We start from the raw sequence: 25,386 nt of genomic DNA on the forward strand, positions 1-25,386 counted from the left end.
AGTTATAAAATGAACATTGGTGTTTGCATATACTATTAGCTACGACCAGCTGACATCTAAATGATTTGCTGACAAAATAATATATATATTTTTTAATTTCACATGTTATATAAATAATAGGAAAAGGAAAACATTGGAAAAATTAGTGAGGGTAGTGAAGAGATTACAGAAGAGAAAAGTACTGGACTGTATGGAGCTGTCGTTATGGTTGTGTTTAATAGACTTACTGTCTGTTTAGTAGTGTTGTAATTGCTATAACATAACTGTAAAAGGCATATTTTTGGAAAGAAAAAAAACAAAATTTTGGTGCATTATCCCAGGTGACACAACCCTTGCGGTGGCGGAAGTGGCCTGACTGATTGGAAATCTCCCGGCCTGAATTTCTTTCCTAGTCCGGCCCTGTCAGAGGGACAGCACATGTTAGAGGCTTTGGAGATAAAGTCAGAGAGGCCAGACTGAGATGGTTCGGACATGTCCAGAGGAGAGAGAGTGAATATATTGGTAGAAGGATGCTGAGTTTCCCACTGCCAGGCAGGAGGCCTAGAGGAAGACCAAAGAGGAGGTTTATGGATGTGGTTAAAGAGGACATGAAGGTAGTTGGTGTGAGAGAAGAGGATGCAGCAGACAGGGTTAGATGGAGGCAACTGATTCGCTGTAGCGACCCCTGAAGGGAAAAGCCGAAAGGAAAAGAAGAAGACATTTCATGTACTATGACTTTGTTTATTCCAGTTTCCCCATTAACCCTTAGATGCATAAGTGGATAAAAAATGACACAGTGAGATCATTTTCTTGCAATATCTCTGTCATGAAAAGTTTTTATCTTCTCATTTTCCGACTATTCCTCAACAAACATTTATTTGATACCCCAAGCTCTTCCTCAATGATAATATCATATCAGAGGTGATGAAGTGGAACAAACATGGAGGAACAGAAAACAGCAACAGCTGGAGGAAAAGAGCAAGAAAAATGTCAACAAAGTGGATGCTGACATTCTTCGTTTGCTGTTCTGTGTAATATTCTTGTCTTTCAAGAATAAAAATGTTCAAAATCTGTTGTAACATGAAAAATAAACATGTTTCAAACATGAAATCATTCTGGTGCACACAAAATATAATACAGAAAATAATACAAACTATTATTCTTAACCACAATGACAAAAATGGGATAAAAACACATTGATTATTATAAGGATCATTTTTGACCCACTTATGGAAGAATGTAGGGTCCAATCACTCGTGCATCTAAGGGTTAAAGGAAGCAGCAGCTGTGGACATCTGTTGCCACACTAAACCTGTTGTTGTCTAGCTTGGTGCACAATGCTTTGACATTATCTAACATTACAAATGATCAGTAAAACAGATACACTTCAACCAGCTTAGCTCAGATTGCTTTCCCTTTCCCCACCAAAAAAAAAAAAAAAAAGAATCCTGGACAAAAAGTTTCTCTTTCAAATTACAGCTTGTGTGTGTAGTTATGTTTGTGCTCACTAATACTAACATGCATTGCTGGATACAAAGTAGCGACAACAAGGAGCTGCAGTCTTTGTGTTAAGAGGCATTTTAACCTTTACATAAAATTTGCACAATCCTATCCCAAAGTGTTTGGAGAGTTGCATATTTTTAGCTCCTCGGGCTCTGTGCTTCAGCACATTCAATTTAAAATAAAATAATGGGTACTGCATTAAAGTGTCAAGTCTTTGCTTTAATTTGAATAGGTGTTCACAGTGTGGGAGATATAGCCCTTTTAATACATAGCCTATAAAGCTTAGGGAATCGTAAGTAATTGGACAGGTACACGTGAAGTCAAACAGAATTACCATATACTAAATATTTCATATTTTGGTGAAAAATCCTTTACAGTGAAAGACAGCCTGACATTCTAAAATTTTTACTGCAGTCACATTCAGCTTCGCCTTGTTGTGGGGTCTGTCTGGTCTTCAGCATGTTATTCATTTGACAAATTGAGATCAGGTGACAGATTCGGCCAGTCAAGGATATTCCACGCCTTTACTCTGACAAGCTCTATGGCTCAGTGATGAAATGCCGTCCAAGGAGTTTTGGTGCATTAGGCTGATACTGAGCACACAGAGAGCTCCTGTCCACCTCAGCATTCATCTTGTTGCTTCCGTCAGCAGTGAACTCATCAATGAGTCTGCCAGATCCATTGGCAGCTACACATGCTCAAACCATAACGGAAGCACCACCAGTGTTTGACAGATGAGGTGGTGCTGTTGGGTCATGAGCTGTTCCTTTTTTATCCACACTCCATAAATTTGTTCCAGAGCGCTGCCAGTTTCTTTTTGGATGTTTTCAGCCTCGTACTATTGGGTTTGATGCTTGTGGTAAGTTGTAAGAGCATTCCTGACTTGCTAAGCTGTCAAAACGTGGTTTTCTTCACAATGCAAATCATCTTCTGGAATCTACAAGACAAGGCTACTCAGACTAACAGGTTGTTTGTCATTTTCTTGTTTTCCTGTTGCATACCTGTTTTTCTTAAAATGTACCCAGCTGTTCATCTGGTAAACCAACAACCTTGGAGATCCCTGATGGATTTTTGCCATGTTTTTTATTGCCTTCTTCGTGTGCTGCACAGTGGATCGGTGGTTAGCTCTTTTGTCTTGCAGCTGGAAGATTCCCAGTTTGCATCCCCGCCTTCCCAGGATCTTTCTGCATGGAGTTTGCATGTTCTTCCTGTGCATGCGTGGGTTTTCTCCGGGTACTCCAGCTTCCTCTCACATTCCAAAAACATGCTGAGGCTAATTGGTAACTCTAAATTGTCCATAGGTGTGAATGTGAGTGTCACCCTAAGTCAGCTCGGATAGACTCCAGCGCCCCTGCGACCCTAATGAGGATAAAGCCGTGTATAGATAATGGATGGATGGATGGATATCTTAACCTTTCATATTAACAGACAGCTCATGATGAGTCTAATTGGCAACTCTCAATCACATCTATGTAAACTCTTCTGTGCATGAGAGAATATTTATAACACAGTTGTCCAAGAAACATTTAGTAGCCAATTACTTTTGAACCCTTGATGTTGGGTTTCTGTTTGTCTATATCTCTATATCTCACAGAAAATATTTGAACAGTGATGAAAGCTCAGGCTTGGCACTCTAATGAAGTGTCCTCTATGTCACTTTAAGTCCATGACTGTGTGAAGTGGTTCAAACTAGAAGAAAACCAAGCTCGAACTGTACCTCATTTCTCCAACTGAAATGTTACCCATCTCTCGAAGAGAGAGAGACAAGGTTTTAAATGACCCCATGATTAAAGTCACAGATTCCATTTCAGACCAGTTTTTTCTCCATACAGAGTATGACCAATGGATTTAAGCGTTCTTGTGACATTGGGAGAGAGGTCTTAATTCTCTTGAGCGTGGAAAAGCTCCATGCAGCCTATGATGTGGGTGTAAAGGTTGTGATGAGGATTTTGAGTAAAGTTTTAGTCTCTGAGAAGGTGTCTTGAAGGGTGATGAAGAGAGCAATAGCACCTTGGCGTGTTCGTAGCTCTTTACTGATGGAAAAAAATAAAAAAATAAACACAGCATACCCCTCACATAATCCAAACTCAAAAAGAGGCTTTTTGTGTATCTATGCAAGCGTTTTGTCCAGAGTTAAAATATTCAGTGAGTGATGTAGCATGACACAATGGTCAACAACACATGGCACCAAGTTGTAAATAACAGAGTTCTGGTTTCAGCTTGCTTTTAATTAGCATTGGATTTGCTGTGCCGTTTGCAACATGCATAATCATGAAACTGTCTGTTGTGGACTAGAGGTTGTTGTTTCCTACTGCAGTGTAGTGTTTGTGTATGCTACTTTGAACATTAATGTAGCATTTATAGCACAAGCAAGCCAGTCCGGGTGCATATTTGTTTTAGTGTCCCTCAATCTGAAAACGAGTTCATAAACAGCAAAGTAAAATCAAAGCAAAATAGGTAGAGTTATAATATCATATCATCCTTGTCACAACCTGGCTCAAATGAAGGACAAAAGATGGAGATGACCCATGGCAAATTTAAGTTAAATGCAATTTATTAACAAAGCTGAGGTAAAAGTGCAATCAGTTCATCAGTAATGTGTATAGTGAATGGATGTGTGATCATGTGTGTGAGAAAACAAAATAGCTTCACCAAACCAAACAACCCAACCCAACTCAACCAGCCAAACCATACCCCAGGAAACCCAAGAGAAAATGGAGGATGAGCATCATTGCCAGCTAAAACACCAGTTTATATCGGAGACAACCCAGGTGTCAGCCATCAGGTGAGCAGTCCACCCAGGTGTCAGCCATCATGGCCAATGAGCCACTCTCCCAGCTCCTAGCAACCAGCAACCAGCTGAACAGGAACAGGTCCTGACTCCTAGGAGCTGTCACATCCTTTTAAGTGGATAGCTACCAGTTAGTTGCAAAAACCTCAACAGTGGAGAAGCGTCATTACTCCTCCAAGGAATACAGCGGAATTATGTGACAATGAGCATACAGTTGTCTGTCTGTCTGTCTGTTTACAACAGTGATCAAAAATGGACAAATGGATTTGGATGAAATTTTCAGGGAAGATCAGAAATGACACAAAGACCAAGTGATCAGATTTTGGCAGTGATGTGGTTTCTAGTCTGGATCCATGGATTTGCTAAAAACTTCTGTATCATTGCGAGGTAGCATTACGTCGTCACTGTAACTATGACAAGTGAACACAACGTCAGCTGCCTGCTGATGATCACAGGATTACAAAAAATTGACCTGTAGGGACTAATTGGGACCTATCAATAGGAAATGATACAAGGAACAATTGATCAAATAGTGAGGGCGTCTCCAAGTCCCATTAATTCCTGCTGCCCTAGGCCACGCGATTTGGTATCGGTACATAACGTATACGTGCATGTGCTCACTGCAAGGTAATTTTTGAATAAAGACTTCATCCATCGGAACTTTTTCTTGTTTATATCAGCTGCACATGCATATATCACCGTGGTAAAGTTTAGCATAGCTGAACCAGCCAGTGCTCACAAAACAGATTTTTAACTTTAATTTACGTTATTTGTTTGATCCTCACTCACAGTAGCTCAAAGAAAGAGTCTTTACTGCTGTTTTTCTGTTTACCTCTGCTTCTCCTTAGCTCGATGTTCTGCTTCGACCATCTACTTACTGTGACAGTATTATGTGTTGGTTTCACATACAGCAGGAGAGATGCCGAGGGTGAAACAGACACAGCAGAGTGGCATAGAGAAGAGACAGGCGAAGTTAAGACAACCTTACCGAAGTTAACAGCAACTCATCACTGCCATCAAATTTTTGTGACTCAGTCTGCCCGCCAAAGGCCAGTTGTGATCAGGCTGCTAAGTCAAACATGGAGTCAAAAATCAATTCTGGATCAAAAGCTTAAGTTATCAAAATGTTCTCAAGGAAGAATCTTCAAGCAGTCTTCAGAATCTGATTGCGAATAATGTTTATTTAATACAGAGGCTGTAAGAAAAAAACAGCAAAATCTCAAGATTTTAACCGACTACACAAAGTGTTACATCATCTTTTACAGCTATGCATACTTCTTCTAAACACTCCTCTTCCATTCTGGAAAGCCACAACCTATTGTCTGAAGACCCAATCAGGATGTAAATGATGTAATCGTATCAAAAGTTCAACCACCCCTTCTTTGTTATTTCTATGAGGTTAGCATTATTTCTGCTTAGCTCAGTGTGAGCTTGGTTTCAACTCAACAGTGCAGACGAAGAGAGACCATGTACTTCCGGTCTTCATAAGGGCTCCACAGGCTTCCGTTGCATTGAGGTTTCCCCAGGATTATTTAGTGTATACATAAATTCAGTTGACACTTCTTACCATTGTTTGTACTAAAATCTGATTTACACATCCTATTTGCCTATTTTTTGACATTTGTTCAATCTTAAAATGCCACAACAAAATGTGTTTTACAACGTTACTATGGGCTAAATGTGTTGCCTCGATTATTTCTTCTTTTTTGTTGGGTCTCATGTGATTTCAGGAGAGGTATGTGGTATCCGTTTGTTTGGTGTGAGATCCTGGTGCTATTGTATCCTCCAGTGGTTGTGAATGTTAGCACCCTTAATATGCAAACATCACTATGATGCATTAAATTTGATAATAAGAGAATGTGAATGTGATTCACATTTATTTTATTAGACACTGTGAGTAACTGTGAGTGTTTTATGTTCTGATTTCAATTGATGCTATTTTGTTTTACCTCATACTTTGAAGTATAGACCTCTAATTTGTTCATGTTGTTGCACATGGCCTGCACAATTGTTTTTCAGTTTTCATTGCACATAAACTCTTGTCGCCCCTTCTTTTCTTTTCTTCTTTGCTTATATATTGCTCCCCCTAAGTTTACCACCAGACACAAGTAGCAATGAAGGGATATTCCTGAGATTTATTTCTTCTGCAGAGGGCGGCAAGGAAACAAGGATGTCATGGATATAGGTGGGTCTGATGGATACAAACCCACCATGAAAGATGCCATCCTGTTGTTCTTGCACCATCCAAGAATGGAAAGTCCAAAGGTCAGCCCATACAAACAAACAAAGAAGCTTATACAATCCCTTCATCTTTCATCTTTGAAGCAATTCCACATCTATCTCTTGCCCCCAAGTCACAGCTGTAGCCTCACAGTCGTAAAAGATGCGATGAAATGCAGCCACCCATGCAGTAGGCCTTATGTATCCATTCATTTTATCTTTTCACCTAACAAGAAAGGTCATAAAGCAATATTAGTAAAACTGCAACTGGCTCATTTATCCAAAACAAGTCCCAACAATTCGATAAATGAAACGACTTGTGCTCATTTTTAACTTAGCAGATTACCATATTGGCCTGAATATAAGACTGATTGCAAGACAACCTCCATTGCCAACATCTGTTATTGAGGAGAGAAACACCAGTTCTGCTGGATAGTTTCCCTGTGATACTGATAATACATTAAGAGAGTTATCAACAGTGAAGCGTTTTCTCCCTATAAGTGAAACATGAAAGATGATAATATTTAAAAGCCACAGTTGTAGCTTGTTAATCAGCCACATATTCATATTCTCCTGTCAGTCTGTTGGAAGCAGTCAAAATAATTTTCTGTGACAGAATTTTTCAGACTGTGTTTTAGAGCTCATCATCCGTGACAGCTGTAATTCTTGCCTGTTTGACAGATTTTCTCACTGGTTCATTTCAGCTGTAAAGACATCAGGAGACACTGTGCACTCATTTTCAATTTTCATGAATTTATTTCCTCCATGGCAGCAAAACATGTTACATGAGCGTATAAAAACTCCTGCAGGCTAAACAGGGCCACTTCAGGGCTGACAGTGAAACTCACCTCAAGTACCTGACTGAAGATTGTATCTCGGAAATGAAACAAACACTGAACAGTACAAACTGATCATAGACAAAGTACAACCAGAGGATAAAGATGACTTGGATATAAAAAGTCCACCTTATTTTAAAAGAATGACAACTGGTTCTTGTTGTGTTTGTTTCTGTTGATTCAATAATTGCTCTGGAGACTGATACCAACTTGTTTAAATGTAATAAAATGTGCTGTTGTTAGTATTACCGTAAACATGACATATATTAAGATGTCGGTTTTGACTGATGTGATCTGGAAATACGATCTTTTTGATGTAAGGTTGTTTTCTTTTTTCGGACCCAAGAAGACTAGCTGGTGCCATTGGCATTAGCTAATGGGGATCCTTTAAAACAAATAAACTGGTGATGCACACACTGAATCATTTTTCTGCCAACAGGAGCATAATATTATAACATGGATGCATAAAACTACACTGAAGAGCTGGTAATACTCATTCCTTCATTAGGCAATCAAATGCCCCTGTGGAAGTTGCAGACTGCACTGGACTTTTTAGCTTTCCAGACAAAAGACAGAAAACACAAAAAGAACTCTTCTGTAATATTATGTTGAAATATCAGTCCCCAAACCTCTTTTAAAGAATGCATGCAGAGAGGTAACAGGTTGTGCTGGAGAGAATATCCATTTTAAATGATGCCAATCTGGGTGGTTCACATTGAATATGTACAAGCACTTCTGACATTATTTCTAACGCCGCTAGTGTGGAAAGCTGTTAGCATAATTATTTATGCAATATAATCAGCCGTTCCTCTACAACTAAACTATACATTGTGATGTAAATGTATTTTCTACCAGATTACATATGACATATGCCTTTAAAATCAACATGTCTTTGCCAGTTACTTCATTGCTTTGCTGTCCATCCTTTATAACCAAACACTCATATATCAGATGGAGTGGCAGTTGCCCTGGTTAACAGAAAATGGAGGAGAAGCTTCACACATGCTGTAAACGAAAATATGTTGACCTCAGCCATGCTATTTCCCAAACCTAACCAAAGAGCAAGTGAGAGTAAAGACTTGAGAACCAAACCTGTCTCATAGAAAGCAGTGTTATACTTTCCACATCCTGAGCATCCATGTGATGTAGGTTTTATCATCTCTCCAAGTCAATGAAGGTCCATGCAGACCTCTAAACACACATGAGCTCGAAGTTTGTATCCATGTGGACAATCTGCATGGTGACTATGTTACATGGCAATAGTGGTCAGTTGTTTATTTCAAACTGGAACATCAAGACAAGCATTAACAGCAGGTCTACAGACTGAAAAAAAGGGTTTTCTTTGAGTTCTCTTTGAGTCTGAGGAAGGCAACGGCTTTTTCCTCCTAAAAATGTTGTCAACTCTGTGTATTCTTTTCTGTGCATCAGTATAATGAATGACACAGTTAGCTATTTAGGGCTATCAATCAATTTTTCATCTTTATATTTTTGGTAAAGTGTAGACCTAGCTCTCTGAACAAAATCATAGAGATTCATCACTTCTGTTTGTCGGCCTGATACCTTGTGATACCTGGAGGTACAACCCAAGCAGTGGTTTCACCTGCCACACTAAAACCTATAGAGACCTAATTTCTGAATTTACAGGCAAGTTGGCCCTACCACAAATAATACCTTTTCTTTTTTCACAGGCAAATGCGAACTGTGAAAGAGAGAAAGTGCTATTTGTTTAACAAGAGGGTTTTTCCTGGCTTTGCACTATAGTGGTTATAATGAGGTTTGTCAGAATGACCGATTAAAACCTTCCATCACCCCGAGCTCTCTCACTCTCTCTCTCACTCTCTCTCTCTCTCTCTCTCTCTCTCCTCTTTCCTCGGCCCCTCCGTCTTTCTCAGTTTCCTCATGTGCAGGCTGTAAATAGAATCTGTCTCCATGATCAGCTGAGGAATTAAATGTGCCCACTCTGGCCTCAGTTTGCCTCTTGCTTGGCATAAATAATGGGATGTGTTCTCACAGGCTGCACAGCTCTCGTAAGTCTTTTATATGAGGTATTTATATGAGACGTCATATTCCAGGTGTCATGCCTCTTTCTTTTTCTTGCTACCGTTGCGGATCCCGTGGCAGTGTTACAACACAAACATTCTGTTTTTTTAAACTGAGAACTACAAATGTGATTTTATACTATTATTGTTACCACTTTTTTGGGAAAAAAGACATATTTTATAACACATCATCAGCATGCTAATTTACTGAAGTGATCTTCACCATGCTCACCAGCTGTGTTCATCAAATACACATTTGTTAATTAGCACATTGTTAGTGATCAACCAAGTTTAAATTCTAAACATTTGACGTCAAAGTTACATTTTATGCTACCAGTGACATATCTGCACCAAATCTCAAGGCAGTCCATTTTTTTTGAAAACCACACATGTCAAACTGTTGGTGGTGACAGTGGAAAAGTTAAGAAATCACAATGACGTCATAAGGAATCCTCCTCTGGGAACCACACATCTGTACCAAATGTCTTTGATGTCCATCCAACAGTTGTTGAGATATATCAATCTGTAACAGAGATCAACACTTATATCCCTTGAGCCAGACTAAATAGTTACACGACTGTTGGCTGGCTGATGATTCCCAAATTAGTACACTTTTACATCAAGTAGTTTTAGCACAGGAGAGATGTTTGAGAAACTGCGAGGTGCTCTTGTTCTTTTGCGATATACTAGACAAGCTATTTTTTCCCCTACACCGTGCTCTGTTTTTACCTCTACAACAGGTTTTGCATGTGTGGAGTGTGTTTGCAAGTAGATGGCGTCTCCCCACCTCTGAGCTGACAGTATCAGGTCTGCCAAACCAATGAGGTGGAACAGCTGAGGTAAATGAGTGTGTTAAAATACATGAGAAATGGGGATTGGGAGCAGAAAATGTAGCTTATTGCTGGAGGGTTTCATTTCCTTCAAAACTGTATCCATAAGTATTAAGGTAGCTTCATACTTTGGTAACAAGGGAGCCTTTAGCAAATCACCTCTTAGAAAATAATAGACAAATGTATTTTAATATTTTATTGGCGGTGAAGAAATTTACACAATTTGGGAAAACTGTTTAAGATTGCATTCAGTTCATACTGACGAGTCTGTTGCTGCACTGGCAGAAAGGAGTTGACTGTATAAGTTAAAAGACCAATGACATTACATGCCATATACGACTCTGATCGCACATTCATAAGAGACTGATTTGCGATAATATCTAAACATTTGATATCGAGCTGCAAATTGGAATGAACTACTTCTGGTGCCCTTGGCTTGCAGAAATAAAAAATGCCTTTCATATTTTCCGCCTCAAAGGAGGACTTCTACGGATCGGATGGACATGAAACTCTCAAGGTTCAATCATTAGTACAGAAGATTATCAACTTCTGCCTTAGAAAATATGTGGTTCTTTGATTACACATCAAAGGCACAAGCCTGTACATTGACGAAATAAATAAAAATATCAGGAAAGCGTTTCACTCCAAACACCATATAGAAGCAGAAGAAATGGACAATAACAATGAATTTGGATTTGGATTCTGGGTTAATTTTGGATAATTCGGCAGCGTGAGGTATTGTGTGTTTTTCACAATTCCTCTCCTACAGCTGGGATTTGTGCCACTTACTGGCCTCTTCAACGTCGCAGTAGCAGCTGAGGCTCGTGGGCAGCAAAGTATTTAGAGCCAAATTGACGCTTAAAATATGATTTTTCATAAACCAAGTAAAATAATTACCACTGTTAGTCAATGCACATACAACTTAGAGTGCAGATTTTTTACATTATCCTTTCAAAAGGTCACATTTCTGTGTCAGGTAAGACCATAAGGGATGGAAATATGGACTAAGGTCAAACACTCCCGGAACCACCAGTCGATTCCATTTTGTTTTGATGATTTATTCTGTAATTTTACATCATTAAGCGAACAGATATACCAGCACTACTAAGGTAAATCATAGGAAGCAGTGTGTATCGACCTCGCTGTGTATATCTGTAATTACTGGGTGAGTTTGTGCCTTTCAACAGACTTGCTGTCAAACTACCAGGGGTATTTCTACTTTGAAGTGTGCTTTTTAATTGATAAACTGGGAATGAGGAAAATAAATACATACAAAAAATAAAGATGCCATGGACTAGATGGCTCAGAAATGCCCTGCCCCTCCCTGCCTAGAAGATTAAAGATAATCTTGACTTGAAAGCTTGAATTTTATATTTGACCCAAATGTGTCTAACAGTTAGCGGTTTGTGGTGGGGCCGCAGGCATCACCGATGTCGCAGTGGAAGATTTCTATTGCCGGCTCGTAATGCAGACACGGTGTGGTCAAGCAACGCACGACGGCATGTTTCAAGGCTGTAAATGTAGCTCAGCTGTCTCTCTGAAAAAAAATCTGCCACTGTGGTAGAAAATAAAAGTCTTATCTTTGGAAACACCTTTATCAACAGATTTGCAGATGTATCACTCACATCAGCTGAGACTGCACATAAGCAACAGAAAAGCTTGAGGTGTGAGATATTGGAATAAAAGCCTCCAGGCTCTGCACAGGGAAAATTAACACCTTATCAAAGCTGAGTTAAGATAAAAGCAGAAACACTCCTGGCAACTGCTTGGAAGGTATACTGTATTTCATCAGTGCCCACACAGGTGTCTCCACAGTGATGCTTTACATCACCTCACTTACTGTCTCTCACATGTAACATCAGCAGTAAGGAAGTTTGGCAGGCATAGACACAGCTGTTTCTGTAGACGAGTTCTCTCTGAAGCCGTGGGGCCCGGCGAGATGTTACAGCACAACCAAGCTTCTACCCATTCCACTTCAGCCTGCTCATCACTTTCTCCCCATTTTGACTATGAAGCCAGCTAACTCAGGCATCATGCTAGTCCTGATGTAGCGTCACCTCCTTGGTTCTCGAGACCTTAAACTGACTGTCTTGACAGTGTATAATTTTGACCTTAAGCTCTGAGAAACTGTCAGTGTTGGGCAGTAACGTCACTACAAATAGCGTCGTTAGTAGTTTAACTACATTTTTCTGTAATGACGTGGTAGCGTCGTTGTTTACAAAATGAAAAAAAACGTTTCAACAGCTTAGCTGATCTTTTGGTCATGTAGCATGGTAGCGAACGCAAAAAGCTACATTAAAAATGATTAATGTTGAACTGCTTGAAGCAGAGCTTTCTGCTCTGCTGCAGTCTCATCTCACACTTTTAAGGATCAGACAGTGACATCCTCTCCAAACGCCGACATGTCTGTGTCGACCAATAGAAGCGGAGGAACTGTTGATGTCGTCATTCAACAATCCCTTCCTGCGACTCACTGGATCCACACAGACGCTCGCTTCAGTTCACTGAGAGATGGCAGAGAAGGAGGGAGAAGACGAGGAGCAACCGAAGGCGTCAGAGTCACCGTGGCCCTACATAAATAGTTATATGAGGTTTTGTGAAAAAACGGAGAAAAGTTATTTTCAGATGCCTGCTGTGCCAGCCCAAGGCAAAGTTTCTGTCAACTTCAAAGACATCAAATACAAATCTGAGAACCCATATACAGGTGACTAACGAATATGCACAACCAGCAGCAATTAGCTAACCACCACATGTCAACCGCAGTATAAGATGCACACACAAATGAACTACTTTTCAACATCTAAAATTCGCTTGGCAGTAAATTAATTAAATTAAGCGTAAGGTTGTGGTGGCAGTGTGTGAATATGTATAAATTGGGGGATTAAATAATTAAACTGATACATATAGGAGGGAAGAGGTATGGGAGAAAACAAGGTAACAGTAAAACCAAAATCTGTCTTCTTCAGTATTACTGTTAACACAAATGAGCAAATGGCTGAAAAAAATAACAGAAAGGGTAACAAAAGTGATGGTATAAATTATTAAATATCTTAATCTTACACTCAAGACCAAAATTGAGTTAAGTAGTAGTGGATACAGCACTTTGGGAAAGCATTGAATGATTTTACATAGATATTAGACTCAAGAAATAAAGCTTGATTTAATACCCAACGTGAATACCCATATTATGTATAATATTGTCTTACTATAATATTGCTTACTTTATATGGAAATTATATCAAATGTAACCTATTATACCCTCCAATGTAAGTGGTGTGTTAATATAAGCTACTGCAACTTAATTATCAGATACATTATGTCTGCTATACAAACTAGAAAGAAAATCAAAACAATGATTTCTCATGTAAAAAGGTTGATTCATTTTAAATATAGCTCCACATATTCCTCAGTGTATCAACTTACTAAGTTTGGAGCACTGAGAACAAAAATGATGGTTTAATAATAAACAAGTCAGCATTTTCTTGTCTCCGTTTGACTTCATTAGTCCCTGACATTTTTTGGTAAGAAAAAAAGGTAACTTGAATGTATTAAGTTACTTTGGCCATATTGCTGTAGTTTAGCTTGCTACATTTCTGTGGGTCATAGCTTCAGTGTAGTAAAGCTTGATTTAACAGTAGCTGGTAACTTAGCTCATTATAGTTTTCAAGTAGCTTGCCCAACACTGGAAACTGCACAGTGTGATAATGTGTGATTTCAGTGAGATAAATAATTTGACTGGAGAAATGAACTCTCCCTGAGCCTCCATCATAATAATTTTTACCCAGTCCAGACCATAATACAAAACTGTCTTGTTTTCTTCTATAATAGTGGCTGGAGTCTATCCCAGTTGACTTAAATTAAAGGCAGGCGACACCCTAGACAGGTCACCAGTATATCACAGAGCTACACATAGAGACAAACAATCACACTCACATTCACACCTACAGACAGTTTAGATTCATCAATTAACCTCAGCATGTTTCTGGGCTGTAGGAGGAAGCCGGAATACCTGGAGAAAACCCACGCATGCACAGGGAGGACAGGCAAACTCCATGCAGAAAGATCCCGGGAAGGTCGGGACGCGAGCCAGGAATTTTCTTGCTGCAAGACAACAGTGCTAACCACCCTCCCACTGTGCAGCCCCCACATTTCTTGCATGCATGGCCCATTTAAAATCCCCCCCACAACATTTACGTTACATGTTCAATTAGGTTTTGGCTTGGCCATTCCATAACCCTATGTTCTTTTTTCTTTTTGAACCATTGCTAAGTCGATTTTTTAAAATTGTGCTTAGGATCATTATCTCATTTAAAAACTCACTTCTGATTCAACTTCAACTTTCAGAGAAATGACATCACGTTACCTTTAAGCACTTTTTTAAATGATACACACTCTATAGTTGAATCAGTGACCGCAAGCTCTCCAGACCCTGAGGCAGTGGAGCAACCCCAGAGAAGAACATCTTCCATCATCGTGTTTTTGCAGTTGGTCTAAAGTTTTCCCAAAAGCTATATTTGGTCTGCCCCAAACATCTCTGCTGCAACCGTGGCAAAATGGCATGGCCTGCTAGATCAAATGCTCCCTCCCTGTGTTTTTAATAACAATTTGTGGTTTTGCTCTAATGTTCTGTTCTGACAGCTTTTTCCTACACATTTTCCAACAAATTTGTGTAATGTCTTTCTAGTTACATATGCAGCACTTTGACACCATTATTTGAAAGAGTTACCTCCACACCCTGTGATGTAAGTTTGGGACTCTTGGTGACATCTCTTTGCATGGAATTGTCTGGTCATGGACTGAATTTGTGGAATCAACCAGTCATCATTTGAAACCTCCATCCCTTATAACTGATTCTCTTTGTGGCGTAATATTTTATTTCAAATGACTTATTATCTTTTTTTGGTCATTTTTCCTTCATTGACAGAGATAGCTGAAGCAAAACAGGAAATGGGGAGTAAAGAGCAGGGCGATATGCAGTAAATCACCAAGAGCTAGAATTACATCCAAGTAAGTGCATCATGGGATGTGTGCTCATCCAGGTGGGCTATAGTGGCTCCTTGGAGATCTTTTTAAACCCTTTTCGAGAATTAGACATCAGCAGTCTTGTTTTCTAAAGGCATTCAGAGTTCTTTATGTCTTGTCACAATGACACCACATCACGACCTGCAAAGAGAAAATCAGACCTGAATCTGCAGCACCTAATTCTAATCTTATGGATATGTGACTGGTCTGACTTTCAGGTTTTATTTACATTTTAAAAATCACTACAGAATGTCACTTTCATGCGTGATCAATTTGTGCATATCACTTTTATTAATTGCAACTGTCAAAATGTTTGCTTATTCAAACATGACAAAACTGTCAAAAGTCTGTTCACATGACGGTACTGGTACATACTGTGGTTTAATTCAGGTCCAATTTTTTGTGGTCATGATGAAGAAGTGAAAACTGTTCATTGATTAACTGATTAATTGATGTGAAACTACCCTAAATACCAGACACACACTGGTGAGGTCATTCAGAATTCAAATTGTAATATAAAAAAGGCACATCTAAAAAACAATTTTTCCTCCTCTGATCAATATTTCTGCTACTACTGAGAGCTTATCTGATTGTGCAAATGGGACAAGAATTGGAGGACACTTCCAATTTAGAATCTCATGTAACATTATTACTTAACTGCCAAGGAATGCAGTGGAGTTATGTGATGATCAGCGTTGGTTTGTCAGTCTGTTTGTCTGTCTGTTGGCAACATTATTCAAAAATGGACTAACGGATTTGGATGACATTTTCAGGGTCAGAAATGACACAAGGACCAAGTGATTAGATTTTGGCAGTGATGCGGCTTATAGTCTGGATCCACAGATTTGTTAAAGATTTCCGTATTGTTGCGAGATAGCGGCACAGCATCACTGTAACTATGACAACAAGTGAACATTACGTCAGTTGTCTGTCGATGATCACAGGATTGCGATCCTACTACAAATTGACTGCTACTGACTTATCGGGACTTATCCATCGGAAATGATACAAGGAACAATTGATCAAATTGTGGGGGTGTTTCCGAGTCCCATCAATTCCCGCTGCCCGCTACATATTTAGGTCTTGTGATTTGGTATCCGCACGAAAATGTACACATGCATAACACACACCTGTTCTCAGCACAAGGTCATTTTGTTTGTGGCTGCATCTATATTAAATGGCCACATTCTATGTTGCTGTGATTTCTGATCATCAGCAACTAATAAACAAATGCTGCATTTCTAAAAAATAAAAATAAAAAAAATGCTGCATTTATGACGATGCCATATGCGGGAATGAACAGCCTCGATGGAGTACTGCACTCTCTGAGTGCTCTTCTTGTTGGATTTGTGATGGACAATACACAGCGGGGGCTGCTCTGTCAACACGGTCTCACGGGGATTCGTGAAACTGTCACGTCAGTTTTTGTTTCGGTTTCGTGCGCACCAACACGATGTCGTCATGTTTTTCGTGCCGCTCACCACGAGCGAAACCAGCTGTGGTAATCACATCTGAAAGTGGTTTATACCGGCGGATTCATGACGATCTAAGCTGTCCATTGGCGTTTGCGGCCGCCATTGCGGCTGCCAGACATCCGGCCGCAGCAGCGGCCGCAAACGCCGATGGACAGCGTCATGAATCCGCCGGTATAAACCACTTTCAGATGTGATCCGGCCGGCTGTCGCGGCCGCAAACGCCGATGGACAGCTTAGATCGTCATGAATCCGCCGGTATAAACCACTTTCAGATGTGATTACCACAGCGGGTTTCGCTCGTGGTGAGCGGCACGAAAAACATGACGACATCGTGTTGGTGTGCACGAAACCGAAACAAAAACTGACGTGACAGTTTCACGAATCCCCGTGAGACTGGGCTGGCTCAGTGGAGTAGTCGTTAGCACTTTCACCGTGCAGCAAGAAGATCCCCGGTTCAAATCCCGGGGTAGGCCTGGGATCTTTCTGCATGGAGTTTGTATGTTCTCCCTGTGCATGCATGGGTTTTCTCCAGGTACCCCGGCTTCCTCCCACTGTCCAAAAATATGCTGAGGTTAATTGATAACTCTAAATTGCCCATAGGTGTGAATGTGACTGTGATTGTCTGTATATGTAGCCCTGTGACAGACTGGTGACCTGTCCAGGGTGTCCCCTGCCTTCACCCGAGTCAGCTGGGATAGGCTCCAGCACCCCCCGCGACCCTAGTGAGGATAAAGCGGTGTATAGAGAATGGATGGATGGATGAATTTGCAGCGGACATAGAATGAGAAACACATCGTCTTTATTCAACACGTTTCTTGTCTTTCTATGCAAATCTGACAGTTTTGTGTTATACTACCAGTGTCTAATGTAGCCACCAGCTCAAATGAGATGTGGACTACAGAGGTCTACTGGGCTCATCTGTTTTGTTTTTTTTTTCAAATTAACATAAAATTCATCAGGAACTGTTGACATGAAAAAGCTGATACCCACTTTGACTTAGGATGCCATAAAGCTCATATCACTAAGGAGAGGTATGAAATGCTGGATTATAATATGAAGCTGGTGCCATGGCACTTTTACTGCAAAGTGCATGCTCTTCCCCATACAGAAAGCTACCCATTCCATTACACCACTTTGGTGGCTGTTGCTCTCTAATTTTATACAGGCCCCAACCAAAATTGCCTCATGTATCATCCGTGTTAAAACCTATTTATAATATTAGGTGATTTTTCCTTTAAAGCCATTACAGCTCAGGACTATGTTGCAGGGGCGAGCTGTTCCCAGACGACTGGTGTTGGCTTTGTGTTTAATGGGGCCTAAGGGCGTTACAATAAGATTAAATGTGGCCAGTCAAAGCACCTACTCATGTCACATAAAAAAGAACAAGGGCCGCGAAGCGTGACATTTATGAGATAGTTGGGCAAGCAGTGAGTGTTTGGGGATGCTGCGCGCTTTGTTGCAGGTGTCTGCAGCTCGCTGAGAGGCAAATTAACTGATGAGTAGCTGATCATCATATGAAGAGGGCGTGTTGCAAGGTAATTACATGCAGCAACAGTTCGGCAACAACAGCTACACATACAGTATGCATGAACTTTTATACTACACAATTAATTTAGTCACAGATCAATGTTTTTTTCATGTTTTTCTTTCAAAAGATATAATTATAGTCATTTACAGATATTTTCATTCCACTACATCAAGCAGAATCAATACCTACCTTGTCTGAAAATACACAGAAGACTTTTGACACTGAGAAATCTCTCCTAATTTTGTCATATGTGGATGAATCGCATCACCTGACAGTGATTGAAAAACACTCAAGAGAATGATGAACAGTGAATTGAAAATTTGGAAAAGCACGCTTATTTTGATTCCCTCTAAATGGGCACTCCAGCAATTTTCAGTATTAAATTCATTTTAGTCATTACAACCACTATTCCTCATTAGTTCTATAATGTCTGTGGTTTTGGAAGATTTCTATTGTTAGAAAATATAGTGTTAGGTTTGAAATAAGCAGAGATTTATAGTATAAGGCAGGGAGGCTCTCGGGGAATGCTGCACCGGGGTGCATCGTGGCAAATGTTGGAGACAATGATGTGATCCTCATGGTGTGTAAAGTTTATTGAAGCACAATTTTAACTTAAAAGTGAAAAGATGGACTCCATGACTCAGCTCAAAAAACAGCATTGAGTTAATGACCTGATTCTTTGTTTTTGCAAGGTAACATACACTACCATTCAAAAGTTTAGGGTCACTGTGAAATGTACTTTTTTTTAAAGAAAAACTTTTTTTTTCCCAAAAAATCTAACATTACATGAATCAGAAATACCGTCTAGACATTGTTAATGTGGTAAATGATTATTTTAACTGGAAATGGCTGATTTTTAATGGAATATCTACATAGGGGTCCAGAGGAACATTTCCAGCAACCATCACTCCTGTGTTGTAATAGAACATTGTGTTAGCTAATGGTGTTGAAAGGCGAATTGATGATTCCAAAACCCTTGTGCAATTATGCTAGCACATGAATCAAAGTTTGAGTTTTCATGAAAACATGAAATTGCTTGGATGACTCCAAACCTTTGAACTACTAGTACCTTCAAAAATCATTTTTCTTTGTTGTTTTGTGCTATTAAAACAGACCAGTCAGCCACAACATTAAAATCACCTACCTAATATCCTGTGGATGCTCAATTGGTTTGAGATAACATAGAGTTTGGAGGCTGTAACCATACTTTGGGCTCTTTGTCATCTTCCTTAAGCTCTTTAAAAGCAATTTTTGCAGTGTGACAGAATTAATTGTCCTGCTTGGGGAAGTCCTTGCCTTCAGGAAATGCTATCGGCAAGTGGGTGCAATTCTTTTGACACTAATAACACTAAAAGGCCATACGGAAAATGTTGCTCCTTTTAAAAAAAAAAAACGCCAATAAAGTCAGATTTTTTTGCAGTTGTTAAAATGATATTCATTTGTTGTTTAAGTGCAGCCTACGAGGCTATTGTATTTTTAAAGCAGATTTTAGTTTCAGTGGCAATTTTTTATTTTTATTTTTTGACACAGTATGACAGTTCAGTCAGTCACTGAGGAAGTGTAATACAATACATCACCTTGTGCTGACAAACATACTGTGTGACACCTCTATACACCACACACAATCCTCACAAACACCAAATAAGTGTTTTCATGTTCCATCACCTGTGCTATCAATAGCTATAGAACAACAGGGTGGATGGTGTAAAAGAACTGTCAGATCTTATCATCATATCACATTGTCGTCTTTGTACTGTACTCAGTGTTCCTGGCTGTCTGACTCATTATGTGTAATTAGTCCCATTTCTTGCAATGGTGTGTAAAGTTGTTTAAAATGAGCATCAAGCTAAATGTGTTTGTGTTCACAGTATTCTGTATATTACGATATGGTGTAATGTTGGAGATAGTGTTAGAGGAAGCATAATTAGTGCCTGGTTTAAAGTATGTTAGCTGGTCATGGTTTTCTGCTTTTGTTCGAAAAGCAAACACTTTGCTTTCTTCTAACTTTCTGTAAATTGGTTGTGTGGTGAGCGCAACAAAAGTGCTGGAGCTGGATTTCTAAATGTTGTGTACTCACATAACTATGCAAACACCATTTCCCACACACAAACCGGAGGTGGAAATGTTTGCGCCTCATGCATATTATACAAAGCAGATATGCATATGGTTGTCTTGAGTTGTTTGAAGGAGATATAATGAGGTGGATATCAATAAAAGGCAACATTTAAAACAAAGGAGTCAGTAAACAAGAGCTTTTTTTTTTTTTTCCAAAATTGCACTGTGATTTTTTAAAATGCTGTTATGATGCAGACTGCTAGGTAATACTGTAAAGTGGTAATCAGTGGCTGCACATAAGGAAAACTGTTCTGGTGTCTTGGATCATTTTACCAGTATTTATGAAATGCACCTTCTTGCTAGTCTTTTCACTGACAAGTGGAACAGGTGGAGCAGGGCATGTCTACATTGATTGCATAGCAGTGGGAGTAGAAGCATGAACTGGGCTTTAAGCATTGCTTTAAATATCTGAGCAGTAAGAGTATGTGCATATTTCTGTCTTTGTGCATCTGCATTTGTAGTTTTATGCATTTGGCCTCAGGATTTTTACAGTAAATACTGGGTGGTTACGGTTAAGAAAAATACTTTTTTTTTTCTGTTGGTTAAATATTCTTATCAAGTATCCTGTCTTCAAGTCAGTGTGCACTTTTTTTTAAATGTTTAATCCAAATCACATCTTTTATAACATACATTTAGGTTGCCTAACCTCCTAAACCTAACTATAAAATATTAATATAGCATAACTGTAAAATATTTGCCCTTCTTGAAAATTGATGCACCAACAGCAATTAAAGGAAAACAGTCAAATAAATGAATCAGATGTAATGATGATAATAATTGTGAATATTTATTAATTGCCATAATTTCTAAAATCATCTGAATGAATGAAACTTCCAAAATGGGTACATAAGAAAAGACCAGATTTAAATAGATGGATAAAACAGATCTTTTGGATGGCAAAATCGAACCAGGGCAACTTGTTAGAGAAAGGTGTGTGAGGTTTTACTGTTACCAGAGAGCGGTGAAAACTGGGGAACTAATCAAAACATCTCCAAGACAGAACGCTGAGAATTCAGATCACTATCTGACACCAGCTCTTATCACAGACAGCAGAGGAGGTCAGTTTAGCCTACTTTCTACATTGTGAACGCTGAGCTGGATCCCTTCCAGTTGGACCCGGAGCTGTTGCCTCAGGACTTTTCAGTGAGGTGATGCTCGGCGGGACGCAGTCGTTGCCAAGCAACAAGGGTCCAACAGCAGGCTTATCAGCTGACCGGGTGATCTCATTTGAAGTTTTGAGGCTGATACGGTGCTGTAACAGTGCTCTTAAAAGCAGACACACGGCTGATACAGCCTGTGCTGATGCTTGGCACTCAGTTTCTTTAAAAATGTTGAAACAGTATTGAAAGTCAGACAAAAAACCCCAAAAAACTTCCAAAATACAATCAAAGCAAGAACTGCTAAAGCACAAAATATACAGAAAAATCTGCTTCACTCAAATCGGTAATAAGTTACAACTTGGGAATTGTTTCAGCAAAAGATTAAAGTGAATGATTTAAAGAATGAAAGATGCAGGGGAAAAGGTTTGGTGAACAGCTACAGGATAAAAACAATCATAAAGGACAGAGAGCAAAATGAGAAAAAAGACTGCAAAAAAGGAGAGCCAAGAGAGAGAGAAAAAAATGTGCAAAACCTGAGAACAAAGACAGCCAGTCCTTTTCATCAACTGGTGGATCTGGGCTTGTATTCTGGGCAGAGAATCAGCCTTTTGCGCCCCAAGTTTGAAAGGTTTCATATTACACTCCTTTTTAACAAGTTAATGTAAGTCTCACCAGTTCGAAAAATGTCTTTCAAGTTTCAGATCAAAATATTGCACATATTGTATTATTCTGTATGCCTCTGGATTTTAGCACCTTTCCCAGCTTGAAAGGAAATGAGATGTTTCTGCTCATTTTCGCCAAGAAGTAGTGTGTCTTTTCTCCCAGTGCCATAAAATCCCAGTTGAAAATGAAATTGAACCAATATGACACCGGCAATGAAAGCACAAGCTTTAGTACGTTTCAAATAGAACCCAAAAGAAACCACAGGAACTTATGGCATAAACAAGTTAGGAGCTTAATGCTACGCTACAAAATGCACAGGGCTTTAAAGTCACTCCTGAAACTGTCCTTCAGCACCACAACTCGTGACATTCAATGTCCATGCTGTTTCATGTTTATTGAGGCTTACAGTCAAATCTAATGGTAATGACAGCCTCATTAATCAAAGTGCTAACACTAAATATATTCCTATTGCTGTGGGGACATTGTCATCAAAAATAAAAGTAATCCACTTGGCCTTTGGGTTCCCCTGATGCTGGGAGTGCATGACGACTCTTTTGTTCTCTCTTGCAGCCAACATTAGAACATTTGTTGAGCTTTGTTCAAAACGGAGACATTTTAGAGAGACATTTGCAGAAGCAGCTGCAGAATGGAAATAAAACCTTTTTTTTGTTTTCAGTAATCTGGCTAACCCCTTTGTTTTGCATATATCTAAATGGCTTACCAGTGAGGGTGCAGAGTGGAACCGTTGATAGCACAGGTATTGTGTCTCATGCATGGTAAAAAAGTAAAAATAAAAAGATATCATTATGGCAAATGCTATTACGCTGAAGAATAGAGTTAAAACATGGATGAAATGCATAATGTTGAATATTCTAGTTATGACTGATGTTTTGTTGGTATTGTGTGTGTGTGTGTGTGTGTGTGTGTGTGTGTGTGTGTGTGTGTGTGTGTGTGTGTGTGTGTGTGTGTGTGTGTGTGTGTGTGTGTGTGTGTGTGTGTGTGTGTGTGTGTGGAGGGCGCACACACATACCTGGAAGGCCAATAACTTGTATTTTTGGTGTGAAGACAAATGGAAATGAAATATGAAAAACATAATGGTGTAAACCTAAGTCAAAATTACTTTTGAAAGAGGTGTAGTATCATAAACGTAGCAATAAATAATGGCAAAAAATGTGTGAAGACAGAAAACATATAAAATCGTAGGGGTGAGAACAGAGTAGAGTCTGAACATGTCAGTGAATGTTCTCTGTAAAACATGACCTAATGATAATCTATTGCGCCTGTTCTCTGTAGGGTGTGACCTAATGGTGAAATACGATAACCTGATGTCAAGATCTGACCAATAGATTGACAAAAGCATAATGTGTCAAAGCTGTCTCTCCAATAATATATTCTATAGGCATGGAAAAAAAAATGACCAACTCTCCCAGCATAAAAGTCGATGCACAGCTCAGTATCTTCAGTAATTCTTGTGGTGTTATCACTGCTCGGAATCGCTCCTGGATTTTCTGTCAACAACAAATCCAGCTGCCCTCAAATGCTGACTTCTCTTGGTGATTTTTTGAAGGTCTTTAAAAGAAGCTTTTCGGGCATTTTAACACGGTCAATTCTTCGACTCTGTGAAGTGTGAAGATGATTGGCGTTGTGGAGCCATTTTTATGTCAATGATGGTTGTGACTCCCTTTAGGTCGGTGTAAACCAGTGACCTTGTGGTTGAATATGGCAGGTTTCTGTTGGGGAAAAAAAGCACAGCAGCCAGAAACCACAGGGGTTCTGTAAAGACCAAGAACCGTAAACAGAAAATTACAGCTGGAACAAAAGTAGCTGAGTGGATGGTGGATGTTTCATTGTTAACAGCGAGCCATTCCACACAATTTAACGATCACATTGGGAAGTGCACCATCTCCTTCCCTGGCCTCTGCCCTTTCTCACAACCTTCCTTCATTTGAACCCCCTCCTTTACTTCCACCTCTGTGAGTTAGAGGCTGTATCTGTTTCCACAACCTGGGCTTCCACATTAGCAAAATGGCCAATTTGTATAATAACCCTGCATGAATTCAGTCTCGGTTTCTCGGTTTCTTGTGCTGAAATGATTGTGAACAGAGACAGAAAACATCATTAAATTTGCTCTAATTTTACCTCCTGTATCTGTGACAGGCCTGACACTGGGAGAAGTGATGTAACAGCGCTGACAACTACACACTGTTACAGCACCTTGCCATACATCTGTCAGCTGGTAAACATGCACTCTCAAGTGACTTTCAGATAATTGCCACATTGTGACTGACTTGATTTGCATAACTAGATTTAATAAATCAGACACTAAATTGGAAAAACCTGTGTGACAGTTATTATGCTGCCAACTCCAGCCTGCATCTGTCCTGTGACCTCACTGACGAAAACAGTGTGATTCACAGAGATGCACGACCAGCACTGTTGCATGAAGGCTAATAAAGAAGTTATTTTTTGCCTCGCTTCTTCTCACACCTGAGATTTAAAAAAACAAAAACAACTTGTACATACAGTAATCTTGTCCCATCTTAATTATTGTAACTCCCTCCTTTCTGGCATTCCTGTAAAGCTCCGACAACGACAACAAATCACATCTATCCTGGCTTCCCTCCGTTTATTTTAGAATGGATTTTAAGATTTTGCTCATCATTTGTAAGGCTCGCTAGGGTCTCACCCTTGGCTACATTTGTGATGTATTGGCCTATGAGCCTGCTTGCAGCCTTAGATCCTCAGGTGGATCCCTGGTCGTTCCCAAGTCGAGGCTTTGGACCGAATTTTCGCCATCAGAGCCCCTCAGCTTTGGAACGACTCTCCTAAGGAGATAAGGCTTGCAGAGACAGTAACGTCGTTTAAGTCACTTCTGAAAACCCACTTTTATTGACTCACTTTTAGCTTATTTAGTTTAAGTGTTCCATTTTGTATTGTATCTTTTTATTTTATATGTTCTCTTTTGCTTTATTTTAATTTTAGCGGCCTAGTTCTTTGGTGTGATGTCTCTGTAATTAATTTTCTATTTCATTTCTAACTTTAACCCTCAATCTCATCTGCAATCTGACTTGCCTCCTATATCTTGCTTGATTGTCTAAGTTGCATGTTTTGACTGTTCTCAAGTGTGCTATGTAAATAAAATTGTTATTATAAAGTTAATACTACGATTATGACATAATATTCCATCTATTTACTAATTACTACAGAATCCACGATGCCCACTGAGTCATTTCACTTTGCAAAAATCATGTCTTTTGTCACACTTCAAACCACACACACTCTATA

This window comes from Acanthochromis polyacanthus, chromosome 14 (genome assembly GCF_021347895.1).
Source record: "Acanthochromis polyacanthus isolate Apoly-LR-REF ecotype Palm Island chromosome 14, KAUST_Apoly_ChrSc, whole genome shotgun sequence".
NCBI lineage: Eukaryota > Metazoa > Chordata > Actinopteri > Pomacentridae > Acanthochromis > Acanthochromis polyacanthus.